Source organism: Cherax quadricarinatus, chromosome 33 (assembly GCF_038502225.1).
Source record: "Cherax quadricarinatus isolate ZL_2023a chromosome 33, ASM3850222v1, whole genome shotgun sequence".
Lineage (NCBI taxonomy): Eukaryota > Metazoa > Arthropoda > Malacostraca > Decapoda > Parastacidae > Cherax > Cherax quadricarinatus.
Window position 1 is genome coordinate 14,190,838 of NC_091324.1, and position 20,447 is coordinate 14,211,284.

Sequence of the window (20,447 nt, forward strand, 5' to 3'; positions counted from 1 at the left end):
TTTATGGAAAAGTCCCTTTAATTAATACAGCGGTTGCTGGTGCTACTGCTTTGGCATGCCATGCATGCCACAGCGACCCCACCTTCACCCCATCCTTATGTGTACCCTCCTGCCGCGCCCCCCTCATAGTGCTGCCATCACTGAATTATAGTTTGTAAGTAATAGTAACATAAACTCTGCTGGAACGAAACCTTTAAAGTTCCCTTAACTGATGAACCTTTAATGTAATACGTGACAATAGCCTTATTGCTCTACAGAAGTCTTCCAGCATAAGCTGACAGATTTTGACACTTGTAACCCATCCTGTGTGAAGGAGTATGACAGGAAAACATTGTTTGCCCTTGTTCCCTTTATATAACCATCATATGGAATAACAGCACACTGCTGATGTACCCAGTTTTGGTAAATAAAGAATTAAACGAGTCATAAGAAAGACTCGTTTCAAGCGTTATTTTTTTTTTTACCTGACGAATAAACTAAAATTTTAATTTATTTCCGAATATGTTTCCTCACGATTGCTTTTTATAAGAAGGTCTGTGTGAGAGACACGTTCGTTTCACACCCATCGTATAAGAAATACTTCTGCAGCCGACAGGTTTTCTGAGACAGTGCCAGCTGAAGGGAGTGGTGATACGTCATGGCTGTGCCTCAGACTGGACTTTCAAGAGCGGAGCCACTCTGGAGTTAAACCATAGGTAAGCTACTGGCAAACCACAGTGGCGTAGGGTCCACACAGTACGCAGAGATAGTACACGCACCTTGATTATACTGGAAGTGGTAGACTGAAAGAGTTTTCATTGAAGTATCCTGATATTATATATTATTATTAAGTGTATACCTTGGTTGTGGGTGCTGGTGTCAGGGTGTATGTTGCTGTAGTGTTGTCTTGTAGTGTATGATGACACTCGTGGAGGTTGTTGCCTGTATGATGACACTCGTGGAGGTTGTTGCCTGTATGATGACACTCGTGGAGGTTGTTGCCTGTATGATGACACTCGGGGAGGTTGTTGCCTGTATGATGACACTCGGGGAGGTTGTTGCCTGTATGATGACACTCGGGGAGGTTGTTGCCTGTATGATGACACTCGTGGAGGTTGTTGCCTGTATGATGACACTCGTGGAGGTTGTTGCCTGTATGATGACACTCGGGGAGGTTGTTGCCTGTATGATGACACTCGTGGAGGTTGTTGCCTGTATGATGACACTCGGGGAGGTTGTTGCCTGTATGATGACACTCGTGGAGGTTGTTGCCTGTATGATGACACTCGTGGAGGTTGTTGCCTGTATGATGACACTCGTGGAGGTTGTTGCCTGTATAATGACACTCGTGGAGGTTGTTGCCTGTATGATGACACTCGTGGAGGTTGTTGCCTGTATGATGACACTCGTGGAGGTTGTTGCCTGTATGATGACACTCGTCGGACTGCGTGCGGCCAGCAGTAACAGCCTAGTTGATCAGGCCCTGATCCATCGGGAGGCCTGGTCGTGGACCGGGCCGCGGGGGCGTTGATCCCCGGAATAACCTCCAGGTAACCTCCAGGTAACTCGTGGAGGTTGTTGCCTGTATGATGACACTCGGGGAGGTTGTTGTCTGTATGATGACACTCGGGGAGGTTGTTGCCTGTATGATGACTCGGAGGTTATGATGACACTCATGGAGGTTGTTGCCTATATGATGACTCGGAGGTTATGATGACACTCGTGGAGGTTGTTGCCTATATGATGACTCGGAGGTTATGATGACACTCATGGAGGTTGTTGCCTATATGATGACTCGGAGGTTATGATGACACTCCTGGAGGTTGTTGCCTATATGATGACTCGGAGGTTATGATGACACTCATGGAGGTTGTTGCCTATATGATGACTCGGAGGTTATGATGACACTCATGGAGGTTGTTGCCTATATGATGACTCGGAGGTTATGATGACACTCCTGGAGGTTGTTGCCTGTATGATGACACTCGTGGAGGTTGTTGCCTGTATGATGACACTCGTGGAGGTTGTTGCCTGTATGATGACACTCGTGGAGGTTGTTGCCTGTATGATGACACTCGGGGAGGTTGTTGCCTGTATGACACTCGTGGAGGTTGTTGCCTGTATGATGACACTCGTGGAGGTTGTTGCCTGTATGATGACTCGGAGGTTATGATACTCGTGGAGGTTGTTGCCTGTATGATGACACTCGTGGAGGTTGTTGCCTGTATGATGACTCGGAGGTTATGATGACACTCGTGGAGGTTGTTGCCTGTATGATGACACTCGTGGAGGTTGTTGCCTGTATGATGACACTCGTGGAGGTTGTTGCGTATGATGACACTCGTGGAGGTTGCCTGTATGATGACACTCGTGGAGGTTGTTGCCTGTATGATGACACTCGTGGAGGTTGTTGCCTGTATGATGACACTCGTGGAGGTTGTTGCCTGTATGATGACACTCGTGGAGGTTGTTGCCTGTATGATGACACTTGGGGAGGTTGTTGCCTGTATGATGACACTCGTGGAGGTTGTTGCCTGTATGATGACACTCGTGGAGGTTGTTGCCTGTATGTTGACACTCGGGGAGGTTGTTGCCTGTATGATGACTCGGAGGTTATGATGACACTCGTGGAGGTTGTTGTCTGTATGATGACTCGGAGGTTATGATGACACTCGTGGAGGTTGTTGCCTGTATGATGACACTCGTGGAGGTTGTTGCCTGTATGTCGACACTCGGGGAGGTTGTTGCCTGTATGATGACTCGGAGGTTATGATGACACTCGTGGAGGTTGTTGCCTGTATGATGATTCGGAGGTTATGATGACATGGAGGTTGTTGCCTATATGATAACTCGGAGGTTATGATGACACTTGGGGAGGTTGTTGCCTGTATAAGTAATAAGTAAGTAAGTTTATTCAGGTATACACAAATACAGTTACATAGAATTATCATACATTGCAGCATATGTGTAGAGAACCTGGGATAACCCAAAAAAGTCAGACACATTGACTTATTTCCATTGGGGTCCTTTTACCTTATTATTATAATATAAAGGTTATAATATTTTCTTATTATTCTATAATGAAGATAACATCTTATTATCATACTAAAAAGTCTATCTACTACACCAAGGTCATTAAGACTATCTACAATACGAGGGTCATTACTAGGAATAAGGTAAAATTTACACGTATGTTAGCTAAAAAATAGAAAATCATTCCCCTCCCTTTCTGTAACTACATTCATCAGACACCTTTTGGCACTCTTCTTGAACTGGTTCATGCTATGACTGGCTTTGACATGTGCGGGTAGTCTGTTCCATTCCTTTATTGCTGTACAATAAAAGGTGTTTGACGCCTGGCCAATGACTGTGGGTACTACAAAGTTGTGCTCTCTCCCCCTAGTACTATGATTGCTTTGGTTCCCAACCTTGACAGAATTGACAGCAAGATATTCTGGACACTGTTTGTGAGCAATTTTATAAACATGATTTAGCTTCAGTTGTTTTACTCTGTCTTCAACATTCAGCATATCCAACTGCTGTAAATCATCCTGGCCTACATGTTCTCTTGGTCCCAGCCCCAGGATGAATCTTACGATTTTGTTCTGGGTGATTTGCAGTCTTTCTTTCAGTTTTTTGTCAAGGCAGAGTACCATGAAGAGCAAGCGTAATCCATATGGCATTGTATAAGGGCTAGACATAGGGTCCTGCGAGCCTCAGTAGGTAGACACTGTGCTTGTCTATACAGGAACTTCAGTCTGGCATTCGCTTTCTTTACTACACTGTTCCCTATCAATTCTCCTGACATGCATGGGTCAAAGGGAATTCCCAGATATTTTACTGATGAAACCAAAGTGATGGGCTCCCCATTACACTGAACATTAAAATTATTTACCCTTCTCAGTTTGTTTCGTGCCAAAGAGAATGGCTTCAGTTTTCCCTAGGTGTAATGATAGTTTGTCTACTAACCATTTGCTGCAGGACTCCAGTTCCAGTGTTAAAACATTAGCAATATCTTGTGGGTCTTTACCTGTCACTAACAGAGCACTGTCATCTGCATACAGTAGGAGTTTGCACTTGACACTGATAGGCATATCATTGACATAACATAAGAATAATAAGGGACCCAGAATACTACCTTGGGGAACTCCACATGTTATCGGCAGGGGTTCTGATTCCGTTTTGTTGATTTTGACTATTTGTCTCCTGTTGCTAAGGTAGGACTTAAACCAGTCTACAGAACCTATACCGATAGCTTGAAGTTTCTTACATAATATATTGTGGTTGACAGTATCGAAGGCCTTTTGCAGGTCTAAGGTTACCATACCTATGAGGTTCCCCTTTGACATTTCAGTTCTCAGGTAATCCATCAGATTAATAAGGGAGGTGTCGGTTGAGTAGGATCTTCTAAAGCCCGATTGATAGCTATGGAGAATGCTGTTGTCATTAAGGTACTTAACTACTTGAGAATACATCGCTCTCTACAGAATTTTAGATATTATACTGAGTATACTAACAGGCCTATAGTTGCTTACATCAGACCTACTATTTTTCTTGAAGATAGGAGTAACTCTGGCCTCCTTGAACCCCTCCGGTACGGTATTAGTGGTGATTGATAGATTTATTATGTGAGCAATAGGGATTGACAGTTCAGAAGCACCATCTTTTAGGAACTTAGACGGGATGTTATCAGGGCCTGTGCTCTTAGTTGGGTTTAACCTGCTTAGTTCTTTTTGAATGAAGTCATGAGATACACTTACTAGTTGACAACTGTTGGGGGTTACCCCTTTATTGGTATAGTATGTTTGAAACTTATCAGAGTCTGTGTTAAAGGTATTTGATTCAGCTGGTAGTTTACTTACTAGTGTTGATGCAACAGATGTGTAGTAGGAATTAAAGCAATTTGCCACCTTGGATGTTTAGTGGCATACCTCATTATCGATAGTGAGTACTATGTTAGACCTATCTACTGGCTTATGGCTATACCCCAACTGTTTTAGTTGTTGCCAGAGCTTTCTGGGGTTATGCTTATACTCTTCGATTTTTGAGCAATAGTGCTTTGCCTTTGCTCCTTTTATAAGTCTCTGTACTCTGTTCCTCACCCTTTGGAATTCATTTAAGAATGGAGGAACACTGCAGAAGGCCTACTGGCCCATGCTGCAATAGTGCTGCAATATCCTGTCTGTTTGCTTTAAATCTTTTTAGCAGCTGGTCTCTGAATTTCATATTATCTAATATCTCAGTAGTCATCCAGGGTTCCGTTCTTCGTTTATGATGATGACACTCGTGGAGGTTGTTGCCTGTATGATGACACTCGGGGAGGTTGTTGCCTGTATGATGATTCGGAGGTTATGATGACACACATGGAGGTTGTTGCCTATATGATAACTCGGAGGTTATGATGACACTCATGGAGGTTGTTGCCTATATGATGACTCGGAGGTTATGATGACACACATGAAGGTTGTTGCCTATATGATAACTCGGAGGTTATGATGACACTCATGGAGGTTGTTGCCTATATGATGACTCGGAGGTTATGATGACACTCATGGAGGTTGTTGCCTATATGATAACTCGGAGGTTATGATGACACTCATGGAGGTTGTTGCCTATATGATGACTCGGAGGTTATGATGACACTCATGGAGGTTGTTGCCTATATGATGACTCGGAGGTTATGATGACACTCATGGAGGTTGTTGCCTATATGATGACTCGGAGGTTATGATACTCGTGGAGGTTGTTGCCTGTATGATGACTCGGAGGTTATGATGACACTCGTGGAAGTTGTTGCCTGTATGATGACACTCGTGGAGGTTGTTGCCTGTATGATGACTCGGAGGTTATGATGACACTCATGGAGGTTGTTGCCTATATGATGACTCGGAGGTTATGATGACACTCGTGGAGGTTGTTGCCTATATGATGACTCGGAGGTTATGATGACACTCATGGAGGTTGTTGCCTGTATGATGACTCGGAGGTTATGATGACACTCGTGGAGGTTGTTGCCTGTATGATGACACTCGGGGAGGTTGTTGCCTATATGATGACTAGGAGGTTATGATGACACTCGTGGAGGTTGTTGCCTGTATGATGACACTCGGGGAGGTTGTTGCCTGTATGATGACACTCGGGGAGGTTGTTGCCTGTATGATGACTCGGAGGTTATGATGACACTCGTGGAGGTTGTTGCCTGTATGATGACTCGGAGGTTATGATGACACTCGTGGAGGTTGTTGCCTGTATGATGACTCGGAGGTTATGACACTCGTGGAGGTTGTTGCCTGTATGATGACACTCGTGGAGGTTGTTGCCTGTATGATGACTCGGAGGTTATGATGACACTCGTGGAGGTTGTTGCCTGTATGATGACATGGAGGTTGTTGCCTGTATGATGACACTCGTGGAGGTTGTTGCGTATGGTTGTTGCCTGTATGATGACTCGTGGAGGTTGTTGCCTGTATGACACTCGTGGAGGTTGTTGCCTGTATGATGACACTCGTGGAGGTTGTTGCCTGTATGATGACACTCATGGAGGTTGTTGCCTGTATGATGACACTCGTGGAGGTTGTTGCCTGTATGATGACACTCGTGGAGGTTGTTGCCTGTATGATGACTCGGAGGTTATGATGACACTCGTGGAGGTTGTTGCCTGTATGATGACTCGGAGGTTATGATACTCGTGGAGGTTGTTGCCTGTATGATGACACTCGTGGAGGTTGTTGCCTGTATGATGACAGGTTGTTGCCTGTATGACTCGTGGAGGTTGTTGCCTGTATGATGACACTCGTGGAGGTTGTTGCCTGTATGATGACTCGGAGGTTATGATGGCACTCACTGATGTTGTTATTTTAGGGTTTTATATAAGACTAATGAAAGTGTCGAGGGGAAACAGTGTACAATACATAAAAGTGTCGAGGGGAAACAGTGTACAATACATAATAAAAGTGTCGAGGGGAAACAGTGTACAATACATAATAAAAGTGTCGAGGAGAAACAGTGTACAATACATAATAAAAGTGTCGAGGGGAAACAGTGTACAATACATAATAAAAGTGTCGAGGAGAAACAGTGTACAATACATAATAAAAGTGTCGAGGAGAAACAGTGTACAATACATAATAAAAGTGTCGAGGAGAAACAGTGTACAATACATAATAAAAGTGTCGAGGAGAAACAGTGTACAATACATAATAAAAGTGTCGAGGGGAAACAGTGTACAATACATAATAAAAGTGTCGAGGAGAAACAGTGTACAATACATAATAAAAGTGTCGAGGAGAAACAGTGTACAATACATAATAAAAGTGTCGAGGAGAAACAGTGTACAATACATAATAAAAGTGTCGAGGAGAAACAGTGTACAATACATAATAAAAGTGTCGAGGAGAAACAGTGTACAATACATAATAAAAGTGTCGAGGGGAAACAGTGTACAATACATAATAAAAGTGTCGAGGGGAAACAGTGTACAATACATAATAAAAGTGTCGAGGGGAAACAGTGTACAATACATAATAAAAGTGTCGAGGGGAAACAGTGTACAATACATAATAAAAGTGTCGAGGGGAAACAGTCTACAATACATAATAAAAGTGTCGAGTGGAAACAGTGTACAATACATAATAAGTGTCGAGGGGAAACAGTGTACAATACATAATAAAAGTGTCGAGGGGAAACAGTGTACAATACATAATAAAAGTGTCGAGGGGAAACAGTCTACAATACAACTTTACTCTTTATTTCGTGAGAGGAACCTAAAACATTGCTGTTTATTACATGTTTTTATATTTTTACCTTTTTTTCATAAGCTTGCTGTCCAAGCCACCAAGTTATGCGTTACATTGGCCAGAGGGCCTCCAACACAACCTGGTTGAACATGTACTCAGCAGAATAGCCCCTGGCTAGGCTGCGAGAGTAGCAAAAACGAACTTAGTACAGGCATGTCACAGGTAACATATACTTGTATACTGTGATGTAAATACTTTAGAAAGCTGACAAGCTAAAGAATGAGACATTTGTGCGACATTTGGGAATTTTTTTATTGAGGAAAAGTTTCGCCAACCATTGGCTTCCTTAGTCCAATACAGAGAAGAACGAAGAAAGCTGAGGAAAAGTTTGAGGTAATCAGTCCTTCAGTCTAGAGTCGAAGTTGATACCGACACGATTTGAGACGGACCTTCAACAGATCCGTCTCAAATCCAGCCCTTCCCAGGATTTCTCCGCCTGACTCCACACTATATATACTCGTGTACTCTGCCCAGGTAGATCTGTGTGTGACTTGATAAAACCCTCTGTGTGGGCGAAACTTAGTCAATAAAGGATCACAGTTATACTTCATTTGTTTATTTTTCCACTTTCTCTAGCGCCTTGATATGCTGTAGTGAGTGTGAATTCCAAACTAGTGCTGCATACTTAATATATGTTGTATATATAGCATGAATGACTCATTTTGTTGAGATGAAACCTAATATTGGGTTCACTTCTCAAGTTATTTGGTTGATGTGCGCTTCTGCTTTGTTTGACACTTTGTTTACTCCAAATTACCCCTTAAGTGAAGTTTTCACTCTAGCACCTCCGGTCTCTACGTAATTTCGTCATTTTGCTCCATTTGTGATAACCTTCCATTTGTTGTTGAAATCCAGTAGCCTCTGTGTGTGTGTGTGTGTGTGTGTGTGTGTGTGTGTGTGTGTGTGTGTGTGTGTGTGTGTGTGTGTGCCTTTTTGTTATTTTTTTAAAAATGAGGATTCAGGTGCGGGTTATTTGTGTATCGTTCCAGTCACGGTATTGTGCCTTTTTGTTATTTATTTATTTGTGTGTGTGTGTGTGTGTGTGTGTGTGTGTGTGTGTGTGTGTGTGTGTGTGTGTGTGTGTGTGTGTATACTCACCTAATTGTGGTTGCAGGGGTCGGGTCGAGTGTGTGTGTGTGTATGTGGGTATTGGTGAGTGGGTGGGTGGATGGGTGTGTGTGTGTGTGTGTGTGTGTGTGTGTGTGTGTGTGTGTGTGTGTGTGTGTTTGTGTGTGTGTGTGTGTGTGTGTGCGTGTGTGCGCGCGCGCGCGCGCCTGTACCTGCACCTGCCTACCTGTGTACACTCAGCATATTTGTGCCACTCTCCCCTGGGCTGTGTGGGCAAAGGTCGGAGGTGAGGTGTTTAGCAGTCTTGTTGACTTATTTGGCTTTGTATATTGCTACATCTACTTTCTTGAATAATAATAATAATAATAATAATTATTATTATTATAAATCTATACAGTATGGAATTATAACATCATTAATGTTAGAATAAAGTATATTATCTTGTTTTCTGCAATATACCACGGTATATAATATTTCCTGGAATGCCGGGAAGTCTTGACGATTGTGGCGTCACCCTTTCTCCAGATACTCTCAAGAACAAAGCTAAATACTTATTACATACATAGAAAGCACCTTGTTATAACTGAAAACAAATGTTAAACAGACTCTGATTCGTATCATTGTCTGTTAGATTTACGGGAGAGTACTGTGCCACATTCATCGCCCATGTTAGATGTGAGAGTTAGGGAGAGTACTGTGCTACATTCATCGCCCATGTTAGATGTGAGAGTTAGGGAGAGTACTGTGCTACATTCATCGCCCATGTTAGATGTGAGAGTTAGGGAGAGTACTGTGCTACATTCATCGCCCATGTTAGATGTGAGTTAAGGAGAGTACTGTGCTAGTCATTGTCCATGTTAGATGTGAGATCTAGGGAGAGTACTGTGCTACAGTCATTGTCCATATTAGATGTAGGAGAGAGCTAGGGAGAGTACTGTGCTACAGTCATTGTCCATATTAGATGTAGGAGAGAGCTAGGGAGAGTACTGTGCTACAGTCATTGTCCATGTTAGACGTGAGAGAGAGCTAGGGAGAGTACTGTGCTACAGTCATTGTCCATGTTAGACGTGAGAGAGAGCTAGGGAGAGTACTGTGCTACAGTCATTGTCCATGTTAGATGTAGGAGTGAGCTAGGGACAGTACTGTGCTAGTCATTGTCCATGTTAGATGTAGGAGAGAGCTAGGGAGAGTACTGTGCTACAGTCATTGTCCATGTTAGATGTAGGAGAGAGCTAGGGAGAGTACTGTGCTACAGTCATTGTCCATGTTAGATGTAGGAGAGAGCTAGGGAGAGTACTGTGCTACAGTCATTGTCCATGTTAGATGTAGGAGAGAGCTAGGGAGAGTACTGTGCTACAGTCATTGTCCATGTTAGATGTGAGAGAGAGCTAGGGAGAGTACTGTGCTACAGTCATTGTCCATGTTAGATGTAGGAGAGAGCTAGGGAGAGTACTGTGCTACAGTCATTGTCCATGTTAGATGTAGGAGAGAGCTAGGGAGAGTACTGTGCTACAGTCATTGTCCATGTTAGATGTGAGAGAGAGAGAGCTAGGGAGAGTACTGTGCTACAGTCATTGTCCATGTTAGATGTGAGAGAGAGAGAGCTAGGGAGAGTACTGTGCTACAGTCATTGTCCATGTTAGATGTAGGAGAGAGCTAGGGAGAGTACTGTGCTACAGTCATTGTCCATGTTAGATGTAGGAGAGAGCTAGGGAGAGTACTGTGCTACAGTCATTGTCCATGTTAGATGTGAGAGAGAGCTAGGGAGAGTACTGTGCTACAGTCATTGTCCATGTTAGATGTAGGAGAGAGCTAGGGAGAGTACTGTGCTACAGTCATTGTCCATGTTAGATGTAGGAGTGAGCTAGGGAGAGTACTGTGCTACAGTCATTGTCCATGTTAGATGTAGGAGAGAGCTAGGGAGAGTACTGTGCTACAGTCATTGTCCATGTTAGATGTGAGAGAGAGCTAGGGAGAGTACTGTGCTACAGTCATTGTCCATGTTAGATGTAGGAGAGAGCTAGGGAGAGTACTGTGCTACAGTCATTGTCCATGTTAGATGTGAGAGAGAGCTAGGGAGAGTACTGTGCTACAGTCATTGTCCATGTTAGATGTAGGAGAGAGCTAGGGAGAGTACTGTGCTACAGTCATTGTCCATGTTAGATGTAGGAGAGAGCTAGGGAGAGTACTGTGCTACAGTCATTGTCCATGTTAGATGTGAGAGAGAGAGAGCTAGGGAGAGTACTGTGCTACAGTCATTGTCCATGTTAGATGTGAGAGAGAGAGAGCTAGGGAGAGTACTGTGCTACAGTCATTGTCCATGTTAGATGTAGGAGAGAGCTAGGGAGAGTACTGTGCTACAGTCATTGTCCATGTTAGATGTGAGAGAGAGAGAGCTAGGGAGAGTACTGTGCTACAGTCATTGTCCATGTTAGATGTAGGAGAGAGCTAGGGAGAGTACTGTGCTACAGTCATTGTCCATGTTAGATGTGAGAGAGAGAGAGCTAGGGAGAGTACTGTGCTACAGTCATTGTCCATGTTAGATGTGAGAGAGAGAGCTAGGGAGAGTACTGTGCTACAGTCATTGTCCATGTTAGATGTGAGAGAGAGAGAGCTAGGGAGAGTACTGTGCTACAGTCATTGTCCATGTTAGATGTGAGAGAGAGAGAGCTAGGGAGAGTACTATGTCGCCGGATCGAATATATATTATCGTGGAGACATCAGATTCTTAATTGACTATTATTCTTTGGTTTCAATTTATTAGAAATTTGAGGATCCAACTTTCAATTTTTCATTAATCTCCTTTTGTACACATTTTGTGTTGCTTCTCCATGATCACTTGCCGCAGATGTTTTGTAAAATTTCTGTGTGTAACATCGGCATTTTACTTCAGATTTAAAACTGTCGTGTATTTCTTGCAGTTGCGAGAGGCAGGAACGTCCTGCTGTGAACCATTAGTGCCTTGTGGCTTGTGTAAATGTAATTAAATGTGTTTATATTTTTACTTCTTAACAGAGAGATGAGACACCCGTGTCTTATCGACAGCCTGGTTAACACTTTTTTTTTTTATATGGGCCTGGAACAGAATGCATAGACGTACTCTCAGTAGTAGCTTTAAAAGTCAAGTGGAGGTAGATTTTTGGCAGAAATGTTGGTAGAGTTTGTTGTCACATTAATGCCACTTGAGTTTGTTGTCAATATTTAGTCTGTTCAACTACTAACTGAACGCCCAGTTGTGCTGTATCTTTAGTATTTCACACGTTTTGGGTTATTTTAGATTTAACTGATGTTTCTCTCTCTCTCTCTCTCTCTCTCTCTCTCTCTCTCTCTCTCTCTCTCTCTCTCTCTCTCCGTGCTTTATACTCGTATATATTTAATCAGCATGTCTCTAAATTCTTGAGAATATGTGGAGTGTCAAAGTTGTTTGAATGTACACGGAACATCATTTATTTTCTAGCTTAACATTATAACACTTGTTTTTCATTAAAACCAATGGTATGATTTTAGGGATATTTTAAAGGGGTCACCAGTGCCGCAGGTCAGTCCCCAAACTAGGCCTGGTTCATAACCTGATTAGTAAGGCTGTGGGTGCGAGCTACACGCAGTCCAACGTCGGCACCACAGCATGGCTGATCAGGAAGTAACTTCAGCTTATCAGGTTTTTACCCTGAAGACACGCGGCTGTTGGTAATGCTTATGTATGAAGAGAGGGTGTTGAAAAGTCTTGGTGTGTTACGTCTCTCAAGGCTTCTGGTTATTGTTTCAGTTAAGTCTTGAAGCTGAGAGGTGTGGACATATGCTCCCACATGTTCCTTGGTGTTAAGACACTCTTGATGATGCAGCCTCTTCTCAGATTCCTATGTTAGTTGCTTAACTTATGTATGTATAAAGGAACGAGAAATCTATACCCAACATTGTATTGTTACAGATGTTCGTAATAGATGCACTTTTAACATCATTATTTAGATTGTTGAATTTTTTCGTTACTTTTTTTTTTTTTTTTACCTAATTTCAATACGTAGTTATGTACGGTAGGTTTAGCTAGGTTTAGTTCCTGGTTAACATTTCGGGGGGTAAATATTGCCAGTGTAACAACAAGCAGTAAGTCAGTTTCACTTTTGTTAATCATATCTGGGAAAAACAATTGCTTTGATTTACTATTAATCAATGCAAGTTGAAAATTCTACTAATGTTAGTAAGGAGCGCAATTATGAATGTGAGAAAATACCTGTGAGCTGTTTCAAGGGGTCTTCTAGCAGCGCAATCCGACCTTAAACCTGGCTTCCTTGTTGATCGTTTGCTCAACCAAACTGTTTGTGCTATCGGCCCTCTGAACCATAGGCTGAGATAATGTGGGCCTCACTCGATCAGGTTATGCCGTGACGGGTGTGACCAGGCACTGGCTGGGTGACAGCCTGGACACAAACTTTTCCTTGGCATTGGGGATTATGATAAGGATGGGGGGTTCGGGGACAGCTGTTTGGTGCTCTCTGGGGAGTCTCAACCTTGTATCAGGGTACACCGTCATCCTTCTTTCCATTTTATGTTCACCATAAAAGTTCGACCTCACCTGCTACCAGGGAAATGTACTCTTATGTTGCTGCAGAGATGGAGTCTCTGCAGCTCTTGGCCGTGTGTGTGTGTGTGTGTGTGTGTGTGTGTGTGTGTGTGTGTGTGTGTGTGTGTGTGTGTGTGTGTGTATTCACCTAATTGTGGTTGCAGGGGTCGAGACTCAGCTCCTGGCCCCACCTCTTCACTGATCGCTACTAGGTCCTCTCTGCTTCCTGAGCTTTGTCATACCTCGTCTTAAAGCTATGTATGGTTCCTGCCTCCATTACATCACTTGCTAGGCTATCCCACTTCCTGATGACTGACTGAAAAAATACTTCCTAACATCTCGGTGACTCGTCTGAGTCTTCAGCTTCCAATTGTGACCCCTTGTTTCTGTGTCCCCTTTCTGGAACATCCTGTTTCTGTCCACGCAGTATTTTGTTTATCATGTCTCACCTCACCCTCTTATCCTCCAGTGTCGTCAGTCCGACACTGTGTGTGTGTGTGTGTGTGTGTGTGTGTGTGTGTGTGTGTGTGTGTGTGAGTGAGTGAGTGAGTGAATGAATAAATAATGAATGGGAATATCATAGTACGTATATAAAAGTGTAAACACTGCACTCTTTCTTTCGTTTGAAAATACATCTTCAGAGGATCTAGAAATAAGCGTCAGATTAGCCTATTTTATACGTTGTGTTGTGGTTTCTGAGATTATATATATATATATATATATATATATATATATATATATATATATATATATATATATATATTGTAAGTCAGCGTGGGTTATTTGTCATCAGCCCAATATTAATGTAATATATATATATGATCTAATTCCGTTTATAGCTAAGCTCCCTGCCCAAAGCATAGCTATACTCTGCACATGCGCCACCAAGCATCTCTCAGAACTCGACTAGGCTTAGAGTCGGTCAGACACAGGCTGGGTTTTTCTACCAAGTATTCTCAATATAATCCCCTCCACAACAGTCATGTGTTTTCCTCGTTACCGCCTCCCGTCTAACGAACCCTATGACATATTCAGCGCAGAGACAAAGCACAAAATATACTGTAGAGGCAGCCTGAGTTATTCCATAACATAGAGATGTAGTTTCCTTGATATAGCCTTCACAAACTCTGTTGAAACTCAAATAATTGTTGTGCATTTACATCGCGCACTGTACATCTTGCAATGCATCTCACATTGTACACCTTGCAGTGTACATCTCACATTGTACATCTTGCAGTCCATATCTCACATTGTACACCTGCATTGCATATCTCACTCTACATCTTTTAGTGTATGATTGCTGTAAGTCATAAACTTAGTTATGAATAACTAGTATGGGTTCATATCATCATGGGTGGCATGTCAGGGCTGGCAAATATAAGCCTACTTTAACAGATTCGAACATTGTCATTGATTGCGTGAAACGTCACCTCTTCAGGTGTAAGACAATTGAACACGGTGTCATTCAGAACATGAAAACACTCGCCTCATTAAGACATTTGAACACGGTGTCATTGTGAGCATGAAACCTTCGCTTTATGAAGCCTCGAACATTTGAACACCACTGTTCCATAGAAAACACGAAACCCTAATCTTGTCAGACATTTCAAGATAATCGAGAAAGTTTGGTGTATTCTCGAAACGTTTCGCCTGCTCAGCTGGCTTCTTCAGTCGAATACAGGGTTGACTTTAAATATCGGAGGCGGCAGCAACAATTGGGAGGGGTAAATGTGAGGTGATCAGTCCTTCAGCCTTGAAGGAGATTTTTTGAGGTGTTCAGCTCCATAGCCTCGATCAGTGAAGATGCCAAACTGTTAAGCACGTATCATACCTGTATTATATACCATTAATACCGTGGCAGTTGAAAAAGTTCAGAAGTTGTTCCACTAGGCTGGTCCGCAGAACTGAAAACAGCTGGAATGTGGAGAGAAGTTGAGAGAACTTTGAATCTTACTTTACAACACAAAAGGATAGAACCATAAGAGACATGATTACAACATGTAGGTACCATAGGAGACATGATCACAACATGCAAGAACCACAGGAGACATGATCACAACATGCAAGAACCACAGGATACATGATCACAACATGCAAGAACCACAGGAGACATGATCACAGCATGCAAGAAGCATAGGAGACATGATTATAACATGCAAGAACAATAAGAGACATGATCACAGCATGCGAGAACCATAGGAGACATGATCACAGCATGCAAGAACCATATGAAACATGATCACAACATGCAAGAGCCATAGGAGACATAATTACAGCATGCAAGAACCATAGGTGACAGAACATGCAAGAACCATAGGTGACAGAACATGCAAGGACCATAGGAGACATGATCACAATATGCAAGAACTGTAGGAGACATAATTACAGCATGCAAGAACCATGGGAGACATCACAACATGCAAGAACCATAGGAGACGTGTAGACAACAAAACGACGACGTGGATAGGAACATCATGTATGCCACAGGAGGGAGGGACATGATTGGAAATTAGAAATTCTAATGAGCCAAACGATCGTAAAAAATCTCTGTGTGAGTAGTGAACAAGTGGAGTGAATTAGGGAGAGGTGTAGTTGAGGACAACTCCAAAGTAAACATTTAAATTGATTTAGGATGAAGTTCGAGAGAAGCAAGAGCTTATGGAAGGCAAAAGTTAGCCTTCCCTCGATGGTGAGCTTTTTCAAGCTGTGGCTAAAGATGACTTGAAAATATATCTTTTTATACGCAAGTCAATTTTTGCAGTCTTAAGAGCGGTTATCTTGCTTCAGTTCATTTCAAAACCCCAGGATGCGGCCCACACCAGTCATCTAACACCCAGGTACCTACTTACTGCTAGGTGAACAGGGGTAGCAGGTGTAAGGAATCATGTCCAACTTTGTCACTCGTACCAGGGATCGAACTCCGGACACTCAGTGTGTGAGCTGAGTGCACTAACAACCGAGTCCTGTCTTTGGAATTAGCTATTATTGAGACATTTCGTTGAGTCTGCTTTTGCAGCTGATGTGATAGGCCAGATATGTCTATAATACACAGGGAAGGTAGCAGTCGACTCAAATGGCAGGGATGCTTGCTTGTTAGATGGCTTCTTTTTACAGTTGTACAGGTCAGTTGTAGCTGTGTCCAGTGGGTACATCATGTGAATAGAGGGGAGAAGAAGGGAGATGTCAGCATATGTCAGGATGGTAGGCTGGCTATGAACAAATGAGAACGCCAGCGGCGTGAGTTAGGTTAGGTAAGGTTTGTCAGGAAACAGGACAAGTATTTCCTGACGAGGGTCTTAGTCATATGATGAGTGGTTCGCCGGTAATGGTCCCTGTCCGGGTCTTGTCCATGAGGTGAGCCGGCACGCCAGCGGTCTGTGGAGTGGAGGTAGCTGGCCTGACTACGGCTACTAAATGTCACCGCTGAGGCCTAGCTTCGGAGGGAGAATTGCGAATTGTAAATGATGGCGGGCAGTTGGAAATGTCTACAAGGTGGGGCCTATACTTTGTTTCGACTTGTTAAGATCTTTATCCGGACATTTAACAGATCAAAACATTTTTCCCAGTAAAAGTTTCTTCTGTAAAGTGTATCGTTTTTTCAGTGTCCTATGTGCAGTTACAGTACAACTATAATAATCCACTATAAAAAAAACTGGCTCCGTAACTAATACTCAATCTTTCACAAACAAATAAGTGAAATGCTCAACCTCTTACTCCACATTTACAAAGAATAGTCATCAGGATAGTGGTGCTGCCTTATTTTATAACATTGTGGGAACTAGAGCTAGCTATGTGTTCTCTTTCATACTCCATCACATAGGGTGGATCTCCGAAATACGGTAATGTAATGTGTCAGCCTTAGTTGCTAGATTTGGTGCACACAGAGGGGAGGGGATATAAATAATTAAACGAGAGGGAGGGAGGGTGGTGGGTGAGTCATCGATGAATGGAACCAAGAACAAGAAGGGGAATCCCGTGAGGGCGTAGAGTGTAGTCATCGTGTATCGTAATGTATGGTATAGTCAGCGCTTGTAGTAATGTAAAGGGTAGTCAGCGTGTCGTAATGTAGTGTGGTCAGGGTGTGTCGTAATGTAGAGTGTAGTCAGCGTGTAAAGTATCGTAATGTAGGATGTAGTTATCGTGTAGTGTTGTCAGAGTATTTGTTGTCCAGGTGTTGTGTTTTGTCAGGGTGTTTGGTATTGTGCAGTGGTGGTGATAAAATGTGTTTAGCAATCTTGCTCATTAAAATTATACAGCAAAAGATTTTCATAATTTTGGACGTCAGTGCTGTCTTTTTTCTTGGCTGCCATCTTTGTAGAGTAATTTCTTTGCTGCCATCTTTGTAGAGTGGCGCTATATAGAGAGTGTTTAATGGCTGTTGGAAGACTCTCGTATCAAGTCCCCGTTGCCGTGTAATATTTATGGCATGTGATAGTTATTTTATGCAATTTTTAATGAATATGAAGTTTTATGAGTCTAGGCCTGGTTCATACTTTCAGTGCCTCCTTCAAATGTCGAGTGGGGTCAGGAGTTATCTCTGAAATTTTGGAAATGTTGGCAGAGTTTTGGGCCTCGTGAAAAAAATTAGACTCGTTTTAAGTGAGTAATGGCTCACTGAATGCACATTGCTTGTGACTTCAGCATTTCGCTCGTGTGTTGTAAAGATGCTCCTTTACGTGGTAGTTGCACCTTTGATAGCGGAACACTTGGTGGATTGTGTGTGTGGAAATCTTTCTTCTTTGAGGAGAACATAAATGCTATGGAATATTGTGTATGGGTTTACAGTGTCAGGAAACACAACTACTTTAGATTTGCTTTATGAGGGGAAGGTGGAATGGATGTGTGAGGGGGGAGAGAGAAGAGGAAGAGGGGAAGGAGAGGAGGAGGAAGAGGGCGAGGGGAGATGAGTGAAAATCTGTGTATTTTCACCCTGTGCTCGTGTGTGTGTGTGTGTGTGTGTGTGTGTGTGTGGGTGCAGCTGCCAGGCTGTACTTACATCTCAAGTGTCTGCTACTATTGACTGGCGAATTCATGGACTCAGTAATGTGTCAACTAATTGTGTATGTGGAGGTGGGTCTCTAGCTCTTGGGCTCATTTGATTAATTGGTGTGGTTCACTTCTTTAGTACTCTTGTCATCCTTTCTTTTGAAAGTTTTGAGTTTACCTTCACTACATCCCTTTATAATTCATTCTGTGTTCAATACTTTCACACTACAATAATTATACAGTTTAATTAGTTTCCATCGTTTTCTTACGTTGTTTTTCCCTATTAAATGTCTCTTGAGTATCCTTTAAATTGTGACTGTCTCCACTGATTGTCGAGTCTTGTATTGATGTCTTTGAGAAGTGGCGGGCCTGATGGGCCCTGCAGACGAGCATCGAGTTATACAAAGTTTAGCAGGATGTGTATATTAAGCCCCCTTCCTTCACCACCAATCCTCACTTTGAGACCACTCAATGTCGATTGCATGCACGCGCCCTTACTATATTCGTCCATCCATCTTGCCCATATCCACATGTTTACAGGCGTTTGTCTCCTGTGTAGCTTGTGACACGTACCTGACGATGAAACATTTGTTTGCCCATGTTTTAGGCCTTTTCACCTATGTCATGCGTAAGGAAACTTTTAGGAAATTCTTTTGGCATTAATAATTTAATGTTTTTAATTGATGCTGATATTTTTTTTGACTTAATATGATAGTATTTGTGTTGAACATATTTTACTCAGGTTCGTAGTTTTTAATTGTATGTTAATTTTTATCTTTGTCTTTATAGTTTGTCTTGTGTAATTTTTATTGCTAAGAGCGCTGAGTGACCTACACAAAGTGTTTTGTTAATATCACAGCTATTACTGCATAACCCTCGTTCTGGATCAACCTTGTAATAAATCTTAAGTTTCTCAGGTTTTAGACATTTGAGATGAGGGTTGTGTGTTGGCTGTACATATTCCAGTATTTGTCTTGTGCATATTGTGTACAATGATCTGAATGTCTGCTGTGCAGGTTCTTGAGGAACGGTCTTAAATTTACTAGCTTTGCATATATTTTGCAGCGGATGTTATTCAGTTTGTGATCCCCACTCCTGGGTTATTTTTCTTTCAGATTCTGAGTTACCTTTCAGCTAGTACTCTTCACATGGTCTATTTCCTGTTTCCGTCCTCATAACCTTGTATTTGCTGGGGTTGAATTTCGGTAACCACTTTTTTATTGTTTATTCTCTTCATTAGTTTTTTCATCGTATATTTTACCCGGTATATCATTCACACACGTCAGAAACAGTATGGGTCCAAGAAAGGAATCTTGTGTAATGTCTCTAGTTACTTCTCTGCATCCTAACACTACCTCTCCTTTAGTGACTGTCGTATTTTTTGTTAGAAATTCTTTCATCAGTTGGTGTAGTACTTTCCAAATCACTCGGGTGTGATCTGTCTCGTTTGTAAAGTTTTATGTCAAACGCCATGCGGCAGTTTTGGAATATGCAGTCTGCACATGCTTCTTTTTTCTATCTAAACTTTGACATGTCTATATAAAAAAAACAAAGAGGCCTGTTAAAAGATTTGGGGGAAACTGCTACAAGCTATAATGGAATCCAAATTAACATCATCGTTAAGTTATCATGGTCTACTGCCTCAAGTGTTTTAGTAAAAAAGGTAAATTTGTATATTAAGAACAACCTTTTTAAATGGGGATTTTTGAATCTTCATATGTTTGAATGTTCAAGAGATCGTGTAACAGCCCTCTTACCCTGCCTTGAGATACCTACGCAACCTTGTGGTCTATGTGACTGTTAATCCCTTTCTGCCACGGGTGGTAATGGCCCTCCTTCCCAGCATGCAAGAATACCATGTGCGAAGCCACACCAGCCTGTCAGGTGGCACTTGCAGTATGAGAACTTTCGCACATCTTAAAAATTACTCCACGTCTTCCAATGTCTCCAGTATAAAAATCGCATCAGTATTAGGCTGAAGAAGGCTGCTGCACAGGCAAAACATTTCTTCACTGAAGATACCGATGTGTTCAACATGTTTTATTCAACTACTCACGCTG

At 42.3% G+C, this 20,447-nt stretch overlaps 1 protein-coding gene across 6 annotated transcripts in view; it reads left to right on the forward strand.

Moving 5' to 3' along the window:
• mib2 (mind bomb 2) overlaps positions 1 to 20,447 on the forward strand; it is a 239,197-nt gene that overhangs the window by 98,986 nt on the left and 119,764 nt on the right. Inside the window, exon 2 of one of the 6 annotated variants that reach the window (XM_070090840.1) lies at positions 589 to 695. The exons of the other annotated variants lie outside the window; for them this stretch is intronic. The gene's annotated coding sequence lies outside the window, so the exon portion shown is untranslated. The remainder of the gene's footprint in view (positions 1 to 588; positions 696 to 20,447) is intronic. 6 annotated transcript variants of the gene reach the window in all.